The sequence below is a fragment of the Rhinopithecus bieti genome, unplaced genomic scaffold (assembly GCF_001698545.2).
Source record: "Rhinopithecus bieti isolate Rb0 unplaced genomic scaffold, ASM169854v2 scaffold_72161, whole genome shotgun sequence".
Taxonomy (NCBI): domain Eukaryota; kingdom Metazoa; phylum Chordata; class Mammalia; order Primates; family Cercopithecidae; genus Rhinopithecus; species Rhinopithecus bieti.
In genome coordinates, this window is record NW_016828382.1 from 1,639,432 (window position 1) to 1,664,973 (window position 25,542).

The 25,542-nt window shown below is 38.5% G+C and overlaps 1 protein-coding gene across 2 annotated transcripts in view; it reads left to right on the plus strand.

The window, feature by feature from the left end:
- RASSF8 (Ras association domain family member 8) overlaps window positions 1-25,542 on the plus strand; it is a 121,237-nt gene that overhangs the window by 18,571 nt on the left and 77,124 nt on the right. For both annotated transcript variants that reach the window (XM_017864514.1, XM_017864516.1), the window contains exon 2: window positions 18,233-18,326. The gene's annotated coding sequence lies outside the window, so the exon portion shown is untranslated. The remainder of the gene's footprint in view (window positions 1-18,232; window positions 18,327-25,542) is intronic.

Here is a 25,542-nt window from a genome sequence, read left to right on the forward strand (position 1 = left end):
GTTCTCCTCACCTTACATTTTTACAGAGCACGATTTAGCCTTTCAGCCACTTTCGTGTCCATTATCTAATTTGATTCTTAACAGTCATTGGAAATAATCAGGTCTGGCAATTTATAGGTAGGAAAATTAAGCTCAGAAAGCCTAAGCGAATAGCTGCAGATGAGATTAGCAACATTGTCATTATGACCCTGTTTGTTTCAGGCTTCCTTCCATTAAGTCATTACACCACAGCCTTCCACCTGACTGATTCTGACTTATTACCAGTGAATGCACACCAGCCACGCCGTTATGGCATCACTGAGAAGTTTGCATGGATTCATCCTTGTTGGGCTGTGACTTAAGTATTTTGAAATGGCTGAGATTATGGGCTATAACCATGACCATTACACAGAGATAAACTAACTGGCTTATATGGTAGTTCGCCTGTAACCATCTTATTCATTTTTCTTCTATTTAAGGAACAACCCAGCTTCCTACTACGTCTTTCATTTATATGATTATTTTGATTTTTTTTCTGGAAATAACCCACATCATTGCAGTTCTTGTTCTTGACCTCATGTATTTAACAGGAAAATTGTTTTCCATTTTTCAGATATTCAGCAAGCTAACAAAGTTAAGTGTAACTAATTTAGTGAATTTAGTTGGCAATAGGATTTGCCAACTTAAGTATGTGAGTTACAATATTTGTAAGTCAAAAAAAAAAATTGAGAATCTTGCTTTACCAAGTATACTTTGATTTTGCCAACAGTTACCAAGTTGGACTTTGAAAAATTATCATTGAGAACAACACGGTTGTGAGGCAGCTACAGTAAGGGCAAAGATACTAGTTTTTATCATTAAGGACCACTGACACCAAATAGTCTGTGGAATTCCTAGTGACGTGGTATTGACACTGAGAGACCCTTGGGAGGTCATTGTGCCATCTTTCAAAAGAGCAGTCACTGAAGAGTAGAAGTGGAAAGTCATAGTGGTAAAATGAGGCATAGGACACTCCTCTTCAAATCCTCAGTGGCTCCCTGTTGCTGAGAGGGTCACTCCTTGGCCTGGCCCTTCTACCCACTTGCTTATCTGTGGTGAGCGAATTCTCTTTGATGACTTTTTATTAATGACAGTGGATTCAGGCCTATCATGGAAACAAAGATGAGCTCTTCTAACACAATTTTGTAAAAAACCATACAGTACATTCTAGCTGAGTATGTAGAAGCTTCTGAGATTCTGATGCAGAAAGCCGATCTGGAACACTGGTTAATTCAGGTCAAATCAAGTTATTTTTAAGCTCCTAAATGACTAGGACTGGGCCTAAATATAACACCCTTATATATTCTGGAAGTTAGACTGACCAACTGCGCCTAAGAAGAGCACCTGCAGTGGCAGTCACAAACCTCCACCTTCCCTCCTTCCTGTCTTTATACTTGACATTATGTTAATTATATGTGTACTACGGATAACTATGTTAATAATAAGTATTACTTATCTCATTTCCAGTCCAGAGTGTTTTAGATTTTAGACAGAAGCATGTGCGTGTGCAATTTATAAGCAACAAAGTAGCTTTTGCCAAACTAGGTCCTTAGAGGCAGGAGCAGTTTCTTATTAGAACTGTTTGGGACTCAGGGCTTTATTCAGCATGGGAGGCACTCATTAAATATATGCTAGTAAATAGATTGTATTCAAATGCGTACATGTACGTTAATTTTTTTTTTTTTAACCAGGGGCATGATGGGATCAGATCATTATAGGCTGGTCATTCTGGTGGCCTTATTTATGAGGTGCCTATTTGCCTGTCTTTCCAGCAGCACTAGAAGCCAAGAGACCAGAAGGTAGCACAGTAATAAAAACAAGAGCATGGAAACCTTAATGAAAGGATCTCATGTTGGTAATAAGGAAGAGAGAATGTTTCTTGCCCACTATTGGATATCAGAATAGGTAGGATTTAATAGCTAATAGGATACCAGATCTGGAGAGAGAAAGAAGTCACAGTACCTCATGCTAGTTAAGTGTAGCACATTTGAGGGAGTAGAAAAAGAAAAGGTAGTGTGTTCACTTCTAGATGGATATTACCTAGAAGGCAGTAAGAAATAAAGATTAGAAGCTCAAAAAGAAGCTTGGGCTGGAAATAGTGATATAGCCCAATCATTCTTCCAATCACTTATTCGACATCATCAGTCCTAAGACAGATTGGACACATTGTTAGTATTTGAAGACCAACTAGTAGATAAGCTTGTCCTGCAGCAGGCAGTATAAAGAGAGAACGAAGCAGTAGGGAGGTCTAGCAGCTGGCCCCAGGCAAGAAGAGAAGCCCAGAGAGAGAAAATGAGATCAGTGCCCTCCCTAGAAACAAAGGGGAAAAGAGCCTCAAGAACAAAGAATTGGCCAGCAGTATCAAAGCTGAGATGGAAATCGTGTAGATAAGGGCTTGACTTTTGGCAACAAGGAAATCACTGAGGATTTTCTGAAGAACAGTGAGATTAGCACTGAGTTGAGGATTGCGAAGAATTGGAGACTTAAAAAAAAAAAAGGTAATTTATAATCTATATTTGAGTATCTGTGATGCTGTAGGTCCCAAGACTTTACATGTATTAACTCATTTAAGTCTCACAATAACCCCATAAAAGTCTGTGCTTTTTTATTCCCCATTTTACTTCTGTAAAAACTGAGACAGAATAATTTGCCCAAACTCACATAGGTAAGAAGAGGTGGGGCAGTGCTAGGATTCGAGGCCAAGGGCAGCTCCACCACTATTGGTTTTAACTACCATTCCATGCTTGATGCTTCACTGTAGAGGAGAGAGGTTGAATACCCATGTTCCTCTTGGTGCCGTGTAAGTGATGGGGAAGCAAAGACAATACCCTTGAGCAATTTTGACAAGTGCAGTAGGGGAGCTGGATCAGCAGTACAGGGAGTGTTTCCGTGGCTGGGGCGGGTGAAGGATGTAGCAGGTAGGGAAGGCGGCTGCCAGCTTTTACTGTTGGAAGAGGAAGGGAGGCATCAGGAAAGGTTTCTCGGAAAAGGTGACCCTTAAATAGAGGTTCACAGTGACAAAATTTCAGAGTGGTAGTTATGAAAATTTAGGCATGAGAAGCTAGCTCCTATCCTTAAGGGTTACTTCTTTCTGCTTCATCAGGTTTTCTAAGTACCAACCTCTGTGGTTAAAAACCAATCTAAGCAAATATACCTTGTCTTTAAAAGTCTCCAGTGGGTTTATCTTAACAAGGTACTTAACCCACAAACGAGAACTTTCCGTTGTTGTTGTTTGGCTAGGTGGGCCATTATACTGTAATACTCATAATTTGATTGTATATTTGCTTTCGAGTTGGGTAATGTGACTCTTGCCATAATCTATTCTAAGATAAATGCCATATATATAACAAAATGGTCATTATCTTTAATTTTAAAAAGAGATTAAAGAGTAAATGCAGTTAACTGCTATGTTTTCTGCATGGAGTAGGAAAGACCCTTCCTCTGTAATCATTTCTGTGCCTTCACCAAACACTGGACTTTCAGAGACTGCGTCTTCCAAACACAGGGTTTGATTTTTTCAGGGATTGAGATTTTTGGGGATGATTTCCATTCTTTAAAAGCATCAAAACACTATGTTGGCCAAACAAAACACTTACGGAAGCTGGATTTGTGCTTTACAGTTGTATCAGTATCTTCTGGTTAGCTGGTGGGAGTGGGTTGGAGGGTAGTACTAAGTTCTGAGTCCTACGAGAAGAGATTTTGGCCAGCTATGAGCAGGTGAAGCCACAGAAGGGATGTGGATATCAGAAAGGCTGTTGAGAGAGTCTCATTGCAAGAATAATTTAAGAATCACTCTAATTTAAAAAAATTCATGGAATGAGATATTTCAATTCAGTGAATTGTTTTAGACAAGTTTCTTAAACACTTTCATCTTTAGAAAAAGTACATCATCCTGTCTCCTTTAACAGTATATTAAACATATTTTGGGGGATTGAGGGGCGTTATTAGCATATTATCCTAAAACTATTGATGTTTTCCAGTAGAAAACAGGCAATGGGTGGGTACTTTTTATGGGCAGTATAAGTATACTGAGGCAGTTGCTTTATTAAAAGAGGGAAGCGTATGATCAGGGTGGGATGCGTCCTGGTTTGCTGGATTGGTCCTGGATCACTCCTGTTGTTCTGGCATAATAACAGGACCTTTCATCCTGGACGATTGTTGTGTTGAACCACTTTGACTCCACCAGGGATGGTACCAGATTCCTGAGGCCAAAGAAGAGACCCAGAGTCAGCAAGCGAGATGATGTGGGGTTTTATGGGGGGCCTACATCCAAGGAAGAGAGTCTAGTGGCAGTGGACTGGGTAGGAGAACCAGCCCCAAAAGCATGGAGTTTATATAGCATTTTCGCTTAGTGTCCGCCTGCTCAACAGTCTCCATATGGTAACCTTCCCTCAATCCAAAACTAAGGGCCATGATCCTCTGTCTGGCCTGCATTCCACCAGACCTCAGAGGTTGTGCTGTTGGGGATTCTGATGTTCCTCATAGACAAAGAACAAATCTCCTGGTTGGCAACTCCAGGATTCCCTAACTTGGAATATTCATGTGCTTCTGCCATACAGGGTTATTCTCAGGGTATGCTTAAGTTATTGCTGTCAGATGCATTTACTATGCACTGATACATTGTATGGTCGCCCTGCATGATGTTAATATGATTTTTAGTTGCTGGTTCCTTTCTCATAGAGGTGGAATGAGGCAGGTATGCTGAATCACCTTGCTGTTTCTTGTAAAATTAATCACTGAAGCAAAAGCTAAATCTTAGAATGACTCTCAGCCTTCCCTGAATGATCTTTACTATTGCTTGTCAGGGCTTTAACTTGTTAGCACCATCGAAAAAATGATTGATTATTTCTGTATTACAGCTTTCAAAGCCATCCTCCCTGTTAACTTTAACCTACTGTTAGGTCTGTATCAAATTTAATTTGTGGTGTGTGAGGGAGGCATAGCAATCCCGATTTCAAGGATATGTTTCTTAATAATCGTCCTTAAATGATACTGAAGTAAAGATAATATAACATGAATTTTTAAAAGGTACATTTTCAGACATTTTTGGGGTATAAAATCGGCGGTACTGGGTACTACTTTGCAGGTGGATCCTTTTTTTTTTCTTTAGAAACTTAAAATGATTTATATGCTGAATGATACAGTGTTCCACATCTTTTTCAACTTAGAGTAAAATATAGAAGGCATATTAAGTTTGTGATTGAAAAGTTTGAAGTTGTAAATAATATTTTAAATGAGAGATTGAGAATTCTTTAATAGCTTAAAACAATGACTGAAATATAGACTAAGTTGAATAGGTCAGAATATGAATTTCTGCATTTAGATTACAAATAGCAGTTATGCAAGTGCAGGAATAAGGAAACAACATAGTTCATATGAAAAAGACATAATGGTTTTAGTTAAACACAAACTCAGTATAATGGCTGTTTAGAATGTCAGTGTACTTTGGTTTCTGATGGCATGTGAGACTAGATACTCTGAATTACTCCTCTAGTAAAAATGAATACAAATAAAAATGCTGGATAAATGATGTAAGATGTATCTCTAAATGGCAAGAAAACATGAAAATAAAAGACCAGACATTGACCTGAAAGTGAAAGCAATAAATCAGAGAGATAAGGGGAACACATGGTTGGAGAGCACTTGCTGAGTCCAATTAAGCTTGAATTTTCTTGGTCCCTTGTTGGCTGGAGACAAAAGACAAAGCCCAGAGCCTGCTTTGGGGAAAAAAGTTTAGTAGACAGTGTCTCCACATACAGCTGGGACCCCTTAAGACGACTTTCATAGTGTATTGTAGAACTAGAAATACAACTTTTCCCTTGACCACCTCCCAGTCCGCAGAAAATCTCAGAAAAACTGCCTAATATTTTATAACCAATAATAATCAGCATTCATGGAAGTTTGCAGTTCTAATTTAGACCTATGGGTGGTCCAAAGAAAAGGCAAATGTATAGTTATAGGGTGGTTCCACTATAGTAGCACAAGGCAGAAGCCAGTGCAGGTCCTTTTTGGGGGAATCTTTCTTCAGGACAAGCCTTTAAGAGTTCAAAAGTTTAAAGAAATTTTTAATGACAGTCAGGAATCACAAAACAAAGTAAACAAGGCATCATTGATAGAACCAGCCAAAATAGTAGATAACAGAATTAGGTGTGTAATAATCTCAGATATTATAGTTGTCAGAAAGAATGTAAAATAACTTATGGAAAGGTTAAAAGTGTGAGTAAATTGCAAATGAATATAAAAATGACAAAAAAGATCTGAAAATACTAAATAGTTCTTGGAGAAATTAAACATGTAATTGGAATTTAAAATCAGCAAATAGGTTTAATGGCAAATTAGACATAGCCAGAGAAAGAATTAAGCAACTGGAAGACAGTTCTGAGCTTTTTGACTGTGACTAATGGAAAGAAATTCACTTACTGGCACATGTGTATGCATATGATACATGTGTATGATTTAAGCCAAAGTATCTAGAAGCTGATTTTATCAGTTCTCTACTAAAGGTAATGTTCTTTGCTATTTTGCTTTTCTTATTTATTCTTTTTCATTAAAAATGTTGGAACCAACCCAGGAAATTTTATAAACTATAGTGGGCCATGACCATAGTTTCAAAGAAAGCTGATTTTAATAACATTGAAAATGTGTATACCCTACAACCCTGCACATGTCCAGCATAGTTCAGAGCACTTTGTATGGCACCAAAAAAAGAAAAAACAAAACAAAAAAAAAAACTGGAGAAAAAACATGGATTGTAGAAAGCATAAGGTGTGGTTTATCTGTACAGTGGATTACTATAGGACAGGGGTGATACTAAAACTAATGAACAACCTGTACAGTGTAGACACCATGCAGTCAATGTGGCTGCTGCCTGTAAACAGCAAGCCCCAGCCCATACTCATGTGTGCCAGCCTACTAACAGCTCTTTCTACACCTTTGAAAATGAATGAACTACTATTCATGCATCAACAGCAGAAAAACAAGTTCTAAAAGATTTTGTGTAGTATGATTCCATTCTTATGAACTTCAGAAATTTGGACAAAACTTAAGTAGTATATAGGGATACAAGCATGTGTTTATTTATTTCTGGAGACAGGGTCTGACCCTGTCACCAACGCTAGAGTGCAGTCGAATGTTCATTGCTCACTGCACTCTCTAACTCTTGGACTTGAGCAATCCTCCTGCCTCAGCCTCCTCAGTAGCTGGGACTATATGCACCGCCATACCTAGGCGTGTGTATTTGTGTTTGTTTTTGTTTTGGTTTGGTTTGGTTTGGTTCTTTTGTAGAGATTCGCGTCTTGCTATGTTGCCCAGGCTGGTCTCAAACCCCTGGGCTCAAGCCATCCTCCTGCTTCAGCCTTCCAAAGTGGTGGGCTTACAGGTGTGAGCCAGTGTGCCTGGCCTAAACTGTATATATAATTTTTTTTTTGAGGCGGAATTCTGCTGTGTCACCCAGGCTGGAGTGCAGTGGCAGAATCTCGGCTCACTGCAACCACTGCCTCCTGGGTTCAAGCGAATCTCTGGCCTCAGCCTGCTGAGTAGCTGGGACTATAGGTGCCCGCCACCACACCCAGCTAATTTTTGTATTTTTAGTAGAGACAGGGTTTCCTCACCATGTTGGCCAGGATGGTCTTGATCTCTTGATCTCATCATCTGCCCACCTTGGCCTCCCAAAGTGTTGGAATTACAGGCGTGAACCACTGTGCCCTGCCTAAAAGGCAAGGGTACACACAAAATTAAGGAGAATTGTTACCTTTTAGTGGAGGACAAGAGGGTGGATTAAGAAGGGTCACAAAAGGAGCTTCAGAGGTAACTTTTTCATCTTAAAATTGTGGGTACATGAATGTTTCAATTTTTTATACCTTACTCATTTTATGAGTACTCTTTTGCCTGTTCAACATTTAGTAAAATTAATTTTTAAAAGTCAAGGCAGGATTAACACAGACAGTCATTTATGCTGATCAGACCATTTTTGGAAAGTTGTTTTTAGTTTTGGGTGCCAAATTTTATGGACATTAACAAACTGGAATGTGTCCAGAGGAAAGCATCCAGGGTGGTGATATAAACCACCACCCTGGTCCTGAGCCTTTCATTTTTCAAATGCAGATTCACATGCATTCTCACTGTTGGTGGTTTTGACTTCCCCAGGTCCGTCTGCTAGTGCTTAATGCAAACCTTGTTAACTCCCAGGGTATTGCACTTTTTGCTGCACCTATCAGAAATGAGTTCCAAGAAGTTCCACAAATGTTCTGTAGTGTGATGGTTTGCTAAAGGTTTTTTTTTTTTTTTGTATGTGGGAGGGAGGCATCTAATGCTGTAGCTATAGACCCTATGGCATGTTACTGTATTATAAAATAATAGCTCAGAAACAAGGAATCTTTCATTGCTGGGATCAGACAAATCCCTCTGCTATCCACAGCTCCTGAAGGCATCGGTAGATTCAGGTAGTATCCACCGAAGGGACATACATGAGGATAATTTAGTTTGGTGCCTTTTAGAGACTAAATCCTATGGTTTTCTGTCTATGGCAGTGCGGGGATGCAGTTCCTCTGGCCAGGGCCTTAGCTCTGTGTAAACAAGGAGAGGTAGGCAGATGGCAGCATTTGTCTGGATAATAATTACTTGAGGTAAATGAGTAAATCAGCAATTATCGAGGATCTGCAATGTGCCAACTGTTGTTAGGTATTTTCTCATAAAAATATTCCACTTCACAGGGAAGGAAGTGGTCTTATCCCCATCTTACAAATGTGGAATTTAGGGAGGGGTTGCCAGAATTAATATTTGTGGGGGAGAAAAAGGGCAGGGGAGCAAGCTTTCAGCAGTGCTGCAGTGCTAGGGCTGTGGAGTCCTGGCTAAAGGCAGTATGTGGTGTGGTTAGGAGCACAGATTGCAGCAGACAGGGCTGGATTCGTATGCGGACTGTCATTTACTAGCAGGGACACCTGGGACATATGTTCTTTAACTACCTGTACCTCTTGTATCATCAGAAAATAAGGAAAATCCCTATTTCATGAGATTATTAAGATAATTAAATGAATTAACATACATAAAGTACTTTGAACAGTGGCTTGGCACATAGGGCTATAAAAATGAAGTGTTTGGTGAAGTTTGTTTCTATGCTGGCTTACAGCAAGTGATTCTCTTGATCTCTGTGACCCTGTAGCAGAATCTGTCCTCAGTCTTAAAGGGGTAAGATTTTTATATCCAGTAGAGTTTCCCAGCATCCCAAGTTGGGTTCAGACATACCCAGAGGGTAGGCGTGGCCTTGATTTACATTCATTAGATCTTCTTCCTCCAGGATCCTGCACTTCCCAGGGCTATAAAAACCTGCCAGTAACAGTTTTTAAAAGACACATCAGGTGTACTTATTCCCAAGAACTTGCTCTGCAGATGAGGAAACTGAAGCTCAGGGAGGTTATGACTGTCCCAGGTTCACATGACAGCGGAGCTAAAATAAGAATGTTTGCTGTTATCTGTGTTACCTCTAGAATGTACGGAGGAAAAGGACAGTTTTCTCTTTGAAGCCTTAATTTCATACAAGGTGGATGACCTCACATATCTTGGTCCACTGGACTATCAAGACTTGTAGGTTCTCTGTGCCCTTTTGGGAGCTGTGATGTGCAGGCTGCTCCCACCTTTCAAGCCCTTCAAGAGCAGCTTACTTCTTCTTAGAGCACCTCTTTTGGCTGCTCCTCTTAACCCAGTTTCCCTCTAAATTGTGTAGGGACTCCTTCATGTGTTTTTTGTAGTCTTACCTATTCTTTCCAGTGGCCATTGGCTTCTTATAACCCTGACAAGGTTCCTAGTTACGTACTGACTGCTGTCTCTCTCTTCTTTTGCTGCCTCTTCTCTTTGCTTTAATTTCCTTTCTTTATCCTCTTCTCCCCTCTTATGGATTCATACACAGTGTCACTTGCGTATTTCTACCATTTTTTTGTCACTTGGGGCAGGATTGAACTTTTTTTTTTTTTTTTTCCAATGGAGTTTTGCTCGTCGCCCAGGCTGGAGTGCAATGGCGCCATCTCAGCTCACCACAACCTCACCTCCCGGATTCAAGTGATCTTCTGTCTCAGCCTCCCAAGTAGCTGGGCTTATAGGCATGCACCACCATGCCCAGCTAATTTTGTATTTTTAGTAGAGACAGGATTTCTCCATGCTGATAAGGCTGGTCTCGAACTCCCAACCCACTGAGGTGATCCGCCCACCTCAGCCTCCCAAAGTGCTGGGATTACAGGCGTGAGCCACCATGCTTGGCCCAGAATTGAACTCTTGACTTTTGGAGCTGTTGCTAGGCAGTAAGTGTTCATGATATGAACTGGCCAAAATCCACAATACATCTTGTGAGCTATACAATCATGCCTCTTAGCTTTCTTTTGACTAGCCTGGAGCCAAATTGAACGTTACTAACACAGCATTATAACCAATATATGCTTTCATCAAGAGGAAAGAGTATACCAAAATTGAGCCAAAAACTGGGATGCTGTAATTCTGCACTAAGGCAGGAAATGATAAGGTTTCAGAAACAGGTAAAGTATAATCTGTACAAGTGCCTGGTTTAAGTCGTGTTTAAACCTAAAGATAATTTTTTCTTCAACTTGAAGTGGCTTTATTGTTTATGCTTTTCTTTGAACTGAAATAAGGACAATATTCAGAATTAACATACATTATGCAATAGGTCAGTTTAGGAAATTAAATAGTTGTTTAAAACATACTTGAACATGCCAACATATTGTATTCATTTTCTATCCAACAGTAGAATGTTATTCACTTTCTATATTTTTTTGCCTTTTAAATTCTATGCAAAATTTCTACCAGCTCTTGTTTTAAAAGAGAATGAAGGTNGGTGTTGTACATGTAGCCCTCCTAGCTAGTGGTCATGTGAGACAGTGTTTAAGCACAGGCTTAGGAGTTTTACAGAGTCCAAATTCAAATTCCCGTTTTGCTTCCTAGCAGCTGTGCAATCTTAAACAGTTTGCTTAGCCTTTCTAAGCCTCCTATTTGCAAAGTGGGTCTGATAACTAGGTTATGGGGCTGTTGAAAGTTTATTTTTTATTTCTGTTTTTTTATTATTTTTATTGTTTGAGTCTCACTTTGTGGCCCAGGGCTGGAGTGCAGTAGTACAATCCTGGCTCACTGCAACCTCTGCCTTCCATGTTCAAGCAATTCTCCTGCCTCAGCCTCCCAAACAGCTGGGATTACAGGCATGCACCACCATGCCCGGCTAATTTTCTTTTGTATTTTTAGTAGAGACGAGGTTTCACCATGCTGACTAGGCTGGTGTCGAACTCCTGACCTCATGATCCACCTGCCTTTGCCTCCCAAAGTGCTGGGATTACAGGCGTGAACCACCATGCCCGGTCGAAATTAATGTTATTTTTTTTAAAATGAATTCCTTCCTAGCAGTTGAGCTTACTTTTTTTAGTAGGCTCTTTTTAAGATAACTTTTTTTGAGACCATAAAGGGAACAAAATGGGGAAAAGTATAAAACATCAGTGCAGACACCCTTCAACTCAAAACTGTCAGGTCTTTAAAAGCAATCTTGAAACTTTTCTTGTTGTCTGGTAGCAGTATTATTGAACAGATGGTTGATTCACACAATAAGCTGGATAATCAAATCCAATCAGCTAAGATGGGGTTAACTAGAGCAATCTGTAGTATTTAGAAAAAATTCCAGGGTAATTGGGGAATGGTGACTGCAATCATTATTTGGGATTCATTTCTGTTAGTACAAAAATACAACTTAAAGTCACAATTTGTTTTAATAAAAATGTTTTTCTTTTATTTAGAAAATAGCCCTCGCCCCATCACTAAACAATCATTTCTTGTAGGGGAGAAGAAAAGAGATTTGTATCAGCCACCTGCATGGCCAGTCCAGGAAATAGTATGTCAAATTCCTGCTTTATCAGGAACCCGTCCTGGCCTTCCTCTGGTCCTCATTTATTGAGTTTGCCAGATCCTGTGCTAGGTGGTGGGACCATAAAGAAGAAATGGGATGGGATTCCATGGTACAGTAGGGAAATGGGTCTAAACAAGTAACACAAAACAGTGTGGAAACCTCACAAGAATTCCTGTAGTATGCTTAGAGAAACTGTATCTCCTGGAGGATGGTTCACAGCATCTGTTTAATTACCTTTGTAATTGTCTTCACTTAAGTTAAAAACTAGTTAGCTTTTTTGAATTTTTCTTGATTTTAGAAAGCATCTCTGAGGGATATGCCTATCTTGCCGGAATTCTTCTGCAAATTCACTGTGCGTCCAACAGAGCCTTGTACTTACCAAGTGATAGTAAAGACAGATTTATGATGTCTCCTTTGCAGAATGATTCTACTTGTCTATTCTTCAGGTTTCTTTCCCTCCCAACATTTCTGCCTGTTGGAATATTTTCTCCTAAAACTAAGGCCCAACCATAAGTTTTCTTACAATCACTGGGTCACACCCACAGCCATGTTGTTCTTTTCTCGGGGCTTCCTTGGTGTAAACCTTTAATATGTCCTGATTTCACATTTTCTGATGTGTGTTTTACAGTGAAACACAGCTTCTACTACTAATGTGGTTTATATTTGTCTTTTAATCTATAGGCATTTAACAGTGTCTTTCTTTCCCCCCACTCCTCTCTTTCTAATTCAAATTGGAATAATAGAAGACACCTAAATAATATGATGAATACTTATCAAAACTCCGAAGTTGGTTTTCTGAAAAAAGCTCTCTGTTATGTGAGATATTGAAGTGTTATCCAGGAGAAGAAGACTTTATTCAAATAGTCATCTTATAGCTTGCCTACTAAAGTTGATGAAATTCGTTTTCCAAACTGGTTTAAACAAAAATGATTACTTAGCTATTTAAAACACAATTGATAATATCTCTTTCTTATCTCTTCTCGTCTGCCACTCTTCTGATTTCTTGCATAACATTTAGTAACAAATCATAAGACTAACAAGGATGCATTTCAATTCCTTGTGGTTTATGGATCAGTTTATTAGGTCAAGGGTGGGGTGGGGCAGGGGGATGGGAGGAAGTATGGTAGAGAGTACAAACATTTGCTAAGAGCAGCACAGGATAGGTGAATTTACCCAGTGTAGGAGTCTGGCAGAAGTTTTAAAATGAAGTACATCTGAATTCAAATCAGGGCTCCGCCTTTACTAGCCACCTGAACCTGGGAAGGTACAAATCTGAAATCTTAGTTTCTTCATGTGCAAAATGGAGACTAGGATTGACCTTCACAAGGTTGTGAACAGTGTCTGAACTGGGCATAGAGTAGTGCCTGGCACTTATTTGTTGAGTGCCTATTATTACTTTTTAATGCCAGGAACTGCATCCTGATCAAGTCACCTAATCTTAACCTCAACTTTGTATAACCTGTATAATGGGAATATTGACATATTAATGTGAAAAAGCTAAAAAAATTACAGCCATATATAAGCATAAAGGGCCTATTTCATGAAGGCTTCCTGGATATCCTCCAGCCATTAGTGATTTCTCTTGTATGAACTGTGCTGCAGCTTTTTTCCAAGTCTCTTTAGTGTTTATCAAACATTTATTTGATACTATTGTTACTATACATTAGTTACGTTTCACAAATATTGTAGTTAGTGGAATGAAACCCATATCTTCATCTTTGTAATCCCTGTGGTATTTTAAATATGATAAGAGCTTGGTAAAGGTTTATGATATAAATAATTAAGTTTGATATTACCATTGCTCTCTGTTTTGCAAGCTAATATAGCTTAATAGTATCATAATGGATTTATTTCCACATAATATCTACCTTATTGCTTCTGTGATCATCTTACTAACCTTTCACAGGGACTGTGTAAAACCTAGGATACCTTCCTTACTAACATTGTGTCTTGCTGTTAGCAGAACTGAATTATATGTGGAGATGTGTGTCTACGTATTTTGATGACAAGGGAAAAAAAAACCACCTTAAATGTTCCCACTATTTTATTGGACAACAAAAATTTAGGAGTAGTTTATAATTCCATAATATTTATAGTTTATTTTGTGGATGCACAGGGATATCACCTATGAAAATGTGCTACCATAGTTTATTTGTAGTTGAATATTTAGAATTTCAAATGGGTTTTCTCTTTTCAATAAAAGAAATGTGGTTTTTTAAAAAAAACAAAAGCAAAAAACCCACACACACAAGAACATTTTGGGAATCTTGGAATCACAGAGTAGAGAGTAGCTGTTTTCCTCCAAAACTTCTAGACTTTTTATCTGACCTATAATACTTAAATAACCAGAGCAATAAACTCTTCTCATTTTTACAGTGGTAGAAATGTCAGTATTGTCTATTGATTATCTCTCCTGGTGGGCCTAGTTTGAAGGAAGAGAACACACCCAACAATTAATCAGCAGTCATTAAAAAACATCTACAAGGAAATGAAGGGTTTGCATTCTTCTGTTGTTTAAAAAAAAAAAGCAGAGCCTCTTGGAAACTGGAATTTATTTTGCTCTTGAGTTATTCTTGAGCATTCTATTTTGCTTGTGTTTAGTGTTTAGGAATTGCAATAACCTGATATTGTGTTAACATCAATAACTTCTATTTGCATTACTATAAACTATTTAATTTAATTACTTATTACTGCATAGCAAGTTGCCCCATGCCTAGAGACCTAACTTCTTCTTCTTTTCTTTTTCTTTTCTTTTTTTTTAAACTCTCACCTCGTTTCTTTGGATCAGGGATCCAGGAATGGCTTGGGTGAATGGTTTTGATTCTGGATCTTTAATAAGATTGCAACCCAGGTGTCAGTCCATTTTGTATGTAGCCTACATGAAGGTTTGATCGGGGCTGGAAAATCCACTTCCAAGGTGGTTCACTCACATGCTTCGCAAATTTGTGCAGGTTGTTGGTGGGAGGGCTCAGCTCCTCACCATATGGATGTCTCCATAGGGCTGCTTGAATGTCTGACTTATATCAGGACAAGTGATCGAAGAGAGCAAGATGGAAGCTACCATGTCTTTATGACATCATTCCACAATATCCTATGGGCTGTCCAGGTTACCTCTGTTCATTGTAGGAGAAGAATACACAAGGGTGTGAAAACCATTGGGAGCCATTATGGAAGCTAGCTACCAAAATAAAAGAATGCTTAATCCTTAGCACATTTTTATAAGTGTCCAATTAATGTTTGAATCACCTTAAGTTTTACCAAAAATAATATAATTGTTGGTGGGGCTTCCCCAATTTTTATCCTCTTCTTTTCCCCACAATTACATGTTGGCGTTTATTGATTTATGGTCATTTCAAGTATAATAGATACCTGTTTTTCAGACATGTGGTAATAGGAGTATTATATCTAGGTAAAAGGAATCATTTAGGTAAGCAGGACTTTCACTGAGGATAAGCTCAGAACCACTGTACAATCTGCTGCCATTCTGTAAAACCCTCTGAATTCATCAAGCCTTCAGCAGATATTTATCGAGCCCCACTTATGTGCTAGGCATCGAGAATGCAGTTGTCAGTGCAAAGTGTCTCTGCCCTCAAGAAGAGGCAAACATTTCAAATAGTTATTGAAGATCATGGGCTCTGAAGTCAATTTGCTTGAGTTCAGTTCTTGCCTCTCCTGTTTAGCTGTATGACCCTGGGCAGTTATTTAACCTTTTGATTCTTTTCTAATTATTCACTTATTACAGATTACCTGCCTCATAGGGTTGTTGTGAGGATTCGATGAACAGTACCAGTGAGTACTAAGTGTCAGCCACTTGAGAATACCTGGAGTGACTAGTTTTGATAAGGGAGTGATGAGGTCATACTTGAGTGGAGTCTTGGAGAGTGAGTTGGAGTTTGGCCAGCATAAAAATTTGGTAAGGCCTGCACCTGGGATGCCAACTTGAAGGACAGGCAGGGAAACTGAAGTGGGGTGAGGCCGTGTATGCCACGTGGTGGCTTCAGGGGAGACACTGGAGATGGGCCTGGACAGCCGCAGGAAGGGATGCGAAGGGGCTCGTGGAAAAAACGCAATGCATGCAGTTTCCTGAGACCATCTTCACTTAAGCCTCTTGTTTCTCACTGCCTTCCTAGTACTCCCACACCTGCCAGAGCTCATGTTTGCATTTGTGGTTAGGAACATTTTGTCACTGCAGTTACCTGACAAACAAAAGAAGGTTGAACTTTTTTGTGGAGACTTTCAAAAGCAGTAGGATGGTAGGATTGGATCTTCACCAGTGACCTGGTGAAGAGTGAACAATGGGCTGAGTAGTTAGGAGGTTGTAGGAGTCGACAGGAGCTGGGAAGGGGGTGCAGGTTCACAAGAGCCCAAGCCCTGACTTTTGTCAAGCTTGGCATTTCCCGGAGACATCCTGAGCACATTACATTCCCAGGGTACCACAGAACTGCTCCTGCTGCCTGCACCGCTCATCTCATCTCAAAGTGAATTTTGCAATTATAAAAATCTAAGAAGGAGAGATTTTAATCTCTGCATATATATTAGTGTCAGTTTGAATTACATATGAGAGAATAAGCACCATAATCTTTTTGGCCTTTAAATCTCTGGCTCTAGTGACAACCTTATTTTATGGACAAAGATGATAACAATTATATGTCGGTTTTTGAAACTCATTCTCAGCTATCCACTTCCCACTCTCAAAAGTTTTTCTTGAAAACACAACTAAAAAGAGAGATGAGGCTTTACTGAAGAAAAGTTGGTTAGGAAGAGATTTTGATTTAGGTGAATAAGAATACTTTTGACAACCAGGCTAGACTCCAGACAGCTCCCAGGCCCAAGGATGGGAATTAGGGTGGTTGTTAGTCCATTTAGCCTCTTCTCACTTGGTTTTGAATTTGCCACCCAGTCCTCTTTCCCAGCAGGATTGACCCTTCATTGCTTTTTGGATGACACCCTCCACAGACAGGCTCTTTTGCCAAATCCTGTCACCCTCAGATGTGTGTATTTCTTTTAGCTTCTTTAGGAGGTAGGTAGGTAGGTCTACTTGAAGCCAGAAGACTCTAACCCAATATCTGGTATAAGAAGATGTAGTAGAAATTCTGTGATATCTAGCTAGCTTAAACCTATATATTTTTATTAGGAAAAAAATTAATGTGACTGCTACCTTCTTTTTAAGATTTGGAAGCGGGCACTAACGCACCTTTGTGTTACAACTGTAGCACTATGTAAAAAATAATCAGGAAGCCATTGGCATTTTTATAACAACTATTAAGTTATATGAAGTGTGAGTGTAGTAACCAGCTTTGGAGACAAAGTCTTCATTCAGGGATATAGCAGCTGTGCAGGGAGAGCCCAGCTATGAAAGGGGAAACTTTGGACTAACTTCTCCCTTCCTCAGTGGTGTTTGAAATGTGTATATTTTCTTACATTTGCATCAGATTTGGGGTCTGCCAGCTCTTTTCTCCTTGTGCTCTAATTTGATATTTCATATTATTTCATGACTAAGAAATTTAAGGATTTTAACATTTGGGGGTGGCATTTTCTATTCATAATAAAAGTAGTTTCATGTCTGGATAGATTTAAAAAAATGGTTGATGGAAGCTGGTCTTGTTGCTAAAGTAAATCTTTCTATAAATAAATGCAGAAACATCTGTGAAGGGCATAGTCTGAATGTGGCAGACATATGAATTGCATCAATTCCCATCTTGTGGCCAAGATTTCTTCCTTGGGCTTTCTTTATAGCTAATGTTGTGGCAAAGTTTCACATTCTCACAGCATTAGGCAATAAAATGGTCAAAAGAAACGGTGCCAAGTTACCCTCTTTCTTAGGTTAGTCAGTAGTAGGAATTTGTACTCACCAAGGAGAAGTGCAGTGTATTTTTTGTTTTTATTTTTTAGGACCTGAGAGATCGCCTTCAACTTCAATTTTAGCCCTGGCCTTAGGCAATTTTTCCAAATGTAAAACTGCTCTCAAGAAATTAGTGTGGTATCACAGGGAGCTGGGGTCAGTAGAAAAAGAAGACACAAAGTCTCTCCTAGAACTCCATGGGCCAATCAAATGACCTTTTATAGAAACAACTGAAATTCCTTTTTCAAAAGCACAAAAATGCTAATTGAAACCAAACCAAACAAACCCACCCCACAAGAACGGCAATTCAAATAGCTAAGCGGGAAGAGTGGGGACAGGGGAGGAAAATTCTTGGGAAAATTATTTGAAGCCATGTACTTGTATTTTGCTCTTTGGTGATTGTATGTTAAAATGGAATGATTTAGTATTTTTAAGATAAAAATTAGCCAGGACTGTAAGAACCCTGTGTGCTTTTGCAGGTGCCTGTGTAGATCCTCCTAGAATACCTGTGTGGTGCTGTCCTTCCTCAAGACTACCTCGTTCTCACTGGCTGGGAGACTCCTGCGTGCTGAGGTGAGTGGTGCTGAGGTGTACTCCTTACATACATTACATCCTAGAAGAGTAGCACTTTCAATGGCTTTTTAAAAAAATCTTTCAAAGTTTAGGGAGACTTTCATAGGTCATGTTCATTAGTAAACTCCTAAGAATCATCATTTGTAAGCCCTTTATTTAGAGAAGGACTAAGTATAGTTGGTGATGGTGTCTGTTGCCACTGCAGTATAATTCCTAGGTCCAAATTTGGGTCGACACTAAAAGTATCATAACACATGCCTTAGGTTTCAAGTTTGGAGTCTGAAGCAAAATATTTCAAAGCTGTGTGTCACCACTCTTGGGCTTTCTGAGCATTGTTCTATTAATGCTATAAATTGGCAACCTCTTTTAAAGCAGAGAAGTATTTCTCATAGTGAAAGGCTAGAAAATCTTGATGGCTAACTAGTTTTTCAGACTTTTCTCTGTGATAATCTTGGTTAAGTCTGGAAAATCCTATAGCTTGTGTTTCCATTTCTTTAATAATGTCTATTATTGGCTTCATTAAGTCAAGGGGGGCATAAAAATCTCCTTGGGTGAGGATATTCAACTAAATTATGTCTCAGTTTTAGTATGTTTGCTGTATGTCATCTCTTGTCCCTTGAGCATTTAAATTACTTATTAGTCCCAGGAGGGAAAATAATTTGACCTTGTTTGTAATGGGTAAATCACTTATGAATAAATTGTTCACACTTTACAGGTGAATGAACTCTGTGAGGGCACCAGCCAGCGTGCTGTCTCATAAATTCCTTAATCTCTCATTTGCAAAAGTTATGTGCGTGCGTTTTTAACTAGATGCTGGATCTTGAAGGTCTCACATAAACTGATTTCCCCCTGAAATAAAAAACTAACTTCACAGCTTTCTAATAATTGCTAGATTATATGGAGAGACTGGACTCCTAAAACCACAAATCCATATCCTCACCAGTTCAGTTTCCCTTTTGTAGACCCTGGTATGTTGCTTACAGCATTAGCAAAAACCATGACTAGAAGGCCACAAATGTTGAGAGTCAAAAGATAGCCTGGTTCTAATGAGGCAATTTTGTTCTATCCATGTGAGAGTCAAAAAGGCCTATTCAGACCCTATGTTTAAGGCCCTGCCATTTGTAATATGGCCTAAAAAGGAAAAGCATAAGAAAAAAGAAATGTACTATGTAGTACAATTGACTAAAGTTCTCTCTGATAGTCACTTAAATTTTAGTTTTGGCTACCATTACTGATGAAGCTGTGCAATAAAGCTTTCTTTTATACATTAATTATTTTTTATGAAGGAGAATCTATGTGTAAGTTATACCAACAGGAAGTGTGGTTGAGGCTTAATGTTTGGGGATTTTGTGTCTTTGGGTTTGAACATTTTAGTTGTTTTGTTCCTCTGGATCACTAGTAGTTATCCACTAATACAGGTGGGGATTGTATGAGTTGCTTGGAGTTTGCTGCTGAAGAATTTTCATTTTTTGCAGGTTCTTCTCAAACACTCAATGTTCTCTAGGTCAGCAGCCTTTAATTTTGATCCTTGATTTACAGAGCAAAGAGACTCCTTTAGCTTACTGGTTTGTTTCCCTTTTTTGAATGAAGTGTTATTTTAAAATGTTGTAAATAAATGAAGGGTCTGCCTAGCATTGAGGTATATTTATATCTGAAACTTAGAAAACTTGTTTGCCTGTGGTGGCTGCTGAACCCAGTTTACAGGAGAGGGACTTCCCTAAACCTTTCTGAATGAAACATCCAGTTCTAGTCATGTTAACTTGGATGGGCAGCAAAACCAGCTTTGAAGTCTCAGAATTGCTACACTGTAAAACTGTGTTAATTTTTTTTCATGGAGCTAGTTAAAATTGTTAATTTTTTGCAATCAGAGTATCTTTCTACTGACTCACATTTTTTTCCATAACGATGCAGCTTCTCTTGAGCCATTTTTCTTTTAGAACATGTGATATTAGAGAATAATTTAGTTTATCACAAGTTTGTTATGCTGTGTGAAAAGAAACTTTAAAGCTCCATATTTTGTGTAAAAGGACAGAGTGGGTAAAACAATAAGTTTTACAGATTACTTATTTGCTTCTCTTTCTGTTCTAGATAGGACTGTAATCTTCCCTCATCCCCTCTTTCTAGTACCTTCCCATAAGATGCATTAGTGAAGGGAAAATAATGATAAACAGGACTTAGTTCTATAATAGTTCAAAACTGCCTTGCGAGTAATTATCCAGTTTCTGGAATGAAACATATGGTAGTAATGTACTGTGCCTCTGGTAATGGAAAGTAGTTTAAAAATACTCTCAATATTTTATATTTTAAAGGGTATGTGTACGTATGTGTATGTGAGTGTGTGTGTTTTCAGGTTTTTCTATCCCGTGTAGATTTAATGGAATTATTTTATATGCTTATACCTGTTTTACAGGTTTAGATAGGGGCATTTTGAATAAAACTTGTAATGAGGTGTTTATTGTTGTTACAGATAATTTGTGCATGCAAGTTTTAGAAGGCTTGAAATGATCTTGCAGAGAAAACTACTTGATAGGAGGGGGTGTGACATTTTCTGTAGTTTAAGTTGTCATAGTAACCTGCATCAAGACGCATACTTGGAATCCAGGCCTGAAGAATTTCAGTGACAATAAACATTCCAGTTGCATTCATCATCCCTTTTTTGGCCAAGAAAGGAGCCATCCATTGTGACCTAATTATTTTATTTCTGTTTTTAGAAGATGAGTAACAATTTGCATGTTTCAGTGCTTTGAAACTTCCCTAGTAGAATAAAATGAAAAGTTCAGCTGTTTATATTTGAGATTGACATTTTCTGATAATGTATCGCAAACTAGTTATTTCAGATTTTGAGATAGGTTTGGCATGATGATTACCTAATGAAATATGAAACAAACAGGATTTGATACTGATTGAAGAAATTGCCATATCCATTGGTTAATGTGCAAGTCTAATATTAAGAATATTGGAATTTGGTTTTTATGAAGCTCTGACTTGAGAATGTTATGACTTCCCTATTACCAGTTTGCTAATATTTTTATGTTATGGCGTTTTGTACTGCAGTCTTAATACAAATATATTTTAGTAAAAGAATGAGGCATCATTTTATTAGTGGAGTCAGCTTACTTTGAGAAATTCGTATCCAGACATCATTTTTAGGTGTCCTATCTTTCACAAAGGACTGTAGAATATTGTTTCTGAAGAGAAAGCTTTTTTTTTTTTTTTCTTTTTTTGAGATAGAGTCTCACTCTTGTTGCCCAGGCTGGAGTGCAGCGGCCCGATCTCGGCTCACCGCAACCTCCGCCTCCTAGGCTCAAGCGATTCTCCTGCCTCAACCTCCCAAGTAGCTGGGATTACAGGCATACACCACCACACCTGGCTAATTTTGTATTTTTAGTAGAGATGGGGTTACACCATGTTGACCAGCATGGTCTCGATCTCTTGACCTCGTAATCTGCCCGCCTCAGCCTCCGAAAGTGCTGGGATTACAGGCATGAGCCACTGCGCCTGGGGAGAAAGCTTTTCTTAAGATTTGATTCTCTCTTGCCTTCTGCAAGATATTGATTGCTAGCCAAGGTTATTCGAAGTTAAAAATTCTCAAAGAACACTAGGAGAAATAGGGTGATAAGAGTGAGTATGTGTGGGCATGTATGTGTGTCCATTCATTTAAGGAAACTTGGAAAATAAATAGAGTTCATGACTAGTCTAATTAATAAAAAGAAAATCAGAAATCTGTTTACTGGGAAAATGTAAAGGAGAATAACTTCACTCCTGTCAATGTTTAGAGATATTTACTGTTAATATTTTATGGGAAGTATCTATAATTTTGTAAACAACATTCAGGTCAAACTCAGCCAAAGTACTAACATGGTGAATTTGACCTAAAATTGTGTTAGAATTAGCAACATACTTGCTGTTATCAGTACTGTCTAAAGTAGCACTGATGGGCCAGACATAGTGGCTAACACTTGTAATCCCAGCATTTTGGGAGGCTGAGGCAGGAGGATCACTTGAGTTCAGGAGTTCAAGACCCTGTCTCTGCAAAAAAATTATAAAAAATCAGCTGGACACAGTAATTGCAACCTGTAGTTCCAGCTACTCCGGAGGCTGAGGTGGGAGGATTATACCACTGCACTCCGCCCTGGGTGACAGAGAGAACTGTTGAAAAGGAGACTAAAAATTATTTGCAGATAATAAAAAGTTCCCAAGGCAATCAACTAAAATGGAGTTTAGTAGGGTTCCACTATAAATCATGTAAATATCATGATCTTTTGTGTATGATAACCAGTTTAAAAATATGAGAAAAAAAGCCCGTTTATAGTTGCAACACAAAATATGCCAGGGATTAAACTTGGTAAGAAACGCAAATGGCCTGTAGAAAGGAAACTAGTAAACTTTGCTCTGAAGATGATGAGGAGACTCATGACTCTGGATAGGAAGATAATTCTTTAGTTTTAGTATTTTATATTGATTTGTAAGTTGAATATAACTCCAAGCAAAATCTCAGGAATTTCTCATAGATCAGTGATTCTGAATTGTTTTACATTTTTATAGAATATATAAGAGCCAAGAAATGTTTATACAGTAAACAAGAATAATGAAGGGAAAGTTGTAATGCTAGATATTAATTTGAAAATGGTATGATGTTGATAAAATAGACAAATACTTGGAGCAGAATGGAAAGCTCAGAAGAACGTTGTATTGATAAAAGTGCCACTGCAAATAATGAATGTAAAAATGTAGTAATGCATATACTAGAAAAGAGTGTATATGAATATCTGATCTTGGGCTTGGGAGAAAGAATGTACTAAAACATAGAAGCAAAGGTTAAAACAGAACAATTCATATGTGTAATGATATTAAAAATTAAAATAATTTAATTTTGCTTATATCAAATCACAAAAAGGCAGTCACCTGGCGAAAATATTCAAGTCGTGTATTCAGATTTTTTCTTTATATAATATGTAATAACATTATAATATTAATATGTAATTACATTGGTAATATACAGTCATCTGTCATTTAACAGGAATACACATTGAGAAATGTGTCTTTAGGTGATTGTTGTTGAGGTGTGAATATTATAGAGTGTACTTCTACAAACCTAGATGGTATAGCCTCCTACACACCCAGGCTGTATGATAGCCCATGGCTCCTAGGCCACAAACTTTTACAGCATGTGACTGTACTAAATACTCTAGGCAATTGTAATACAGTGGTAGATATTTGTGTATCTAAACATATCTAAACATAGAAAAGGTATGGTAAAAATACAGTTTAAAAGATTTAAAAGTGGTACACCTGTATGGGGTATTGCCTAGAATGGAACTTGCAGGTCTGGAAGTTGCCCTGGGTGAGGCAGTAAGTGAGTGTTTAGTGAATGTGAGGGCCTAGAACATTATTGCACTCTTCTGTAGACTTTGTAAACACCGTGTACTTAAGCTGCACATTTATTTTAACATTTCTTTCTTTTTTTTTTCCTTTTTTTTGAGACTGGGTTCTCTGTCACCCAGACTGGAATGCAGTGGCATTGTCACAGCTCACTGAAGCCTTGACCTCCTGGGCTCAAGTGATCTGCCTGCTTCAACCTATCAAGTAGCTGGGACTACAAGTGCATTTCACCACACCCAGCTAATTTTAATGTTTTAAAAGTACATTCTACCATACCCAGCTAATTTTAATTTTTTTTTTTTTGTAGAAACAAGGTCTCACTATGTTGCCCAGGCTGGTGTCGAAATCCTGGGCTCAAGCAATCCACCTTCCTCAGCCTCCCGAAGAGGTGGGATAACAGGCCTATTTTAATTTTAAAATTAAAATTTTATCCACTGTGCCCTGCCTATTAATAATTTTATTCTTTAATATGAAATTAACCTTAGCTTACTATGTAACTTTTTTACTTTATGAACTTTTAAATTTTAACTTTTGATTCTTTTGTAATAACACTTAGCTTAAAATACAAATACATTGTACAGCTGTGCAAATGTTTTATTTATATTCCTGTTCTGTAAGCTTTTTTCTATTTTAAAATTATTTCTTTTCAAACTTTCTTGTTAAAACTAAGACACAAACACACATTTTAGCCTAGGCCTACACAGGGTCAAGATTACCAATATCACTTTTCACCTCCACATCTTGTATTGGAAGGTCTTCAGGGGCCATAACACCCATAGAGCTGTCATCGCCTATGATAACAATGCCTTCTTCTGGAATATGTCCTGAAGGACCTGCCTGAGGTTTTACAGTTAACTTAAAAAAAAAAAAAAGGTAGAAATACCCTTTAAAGTATGGATTAAGGGTATAGTAAATACACAAACTGGAAACATAGTCATTTATTATCATTTTCAAATATTATGCATTGTACATAATTGTCAGTGCTGTTGTCTTCCAAGACTGGCAGTGCAATGAGTTTGCTTACACCAGCATCACCAGAGACACTTGAGTAATGAATGCATTGTACTGCAATGCTATGATGGCTACGCCATCACTAGGCCAATAGGAATTATTCGGATCCAGTGTAATCTAATGGGGCTATATGTGGTCCGTCATTGACTAAAACATTGTTATGCAGTGCATGACTGTATGACATAGTATATAATTACAATATATAACAAATAGAGTTGGTCGGGCACAGTGGCTCATGCCTGTAATCCCAGCACTTTGGAAGGCCAAGGCAGGTAGATCACCAGCCTGGCCAACATGGCAAAACCCTGTCTCTAGTAAAATACAAAATTAGCCGGGCATGGTGGCGGGCACGTATAATCCCAGCTAATTGGGAGGCTGAGGCAGGAGAATTGCTTGAACCGGCTGGGTGGAGGGTACAGTGAGCTGAGATTGCATCACTGCACTCCAGCCTGGGTGAAAGAGCGAAACTCAGTCTCAAAAACAAACGAAAACCAAATAGAGTTAATACCCGTATTATATAAAAAATTATTGGCCAGACACAGTGGTTCACGCCTGTAATCCCAGCACTTTGGGAGGCCAAGTCGGGTGGATCACGAGGTCAGGAGATTGAGACCGGCCTGACCAACATGGTGAAACCCCATCTCTACTAAAAATACAAAAAATTAACTGAGTGTGGTGGTGTGCACCTGTAATTTCAGCTACTCAGGAGGCTGAGGCAGGAGAATCACTTGAACCCTGGAGGTGGAGGTTGCAGTGAGCAGAGATCATGCCATTGTACTCCAGCCTGAGCAACAGAGCGAAACTCTGTCTCAAAAAAAAAAAA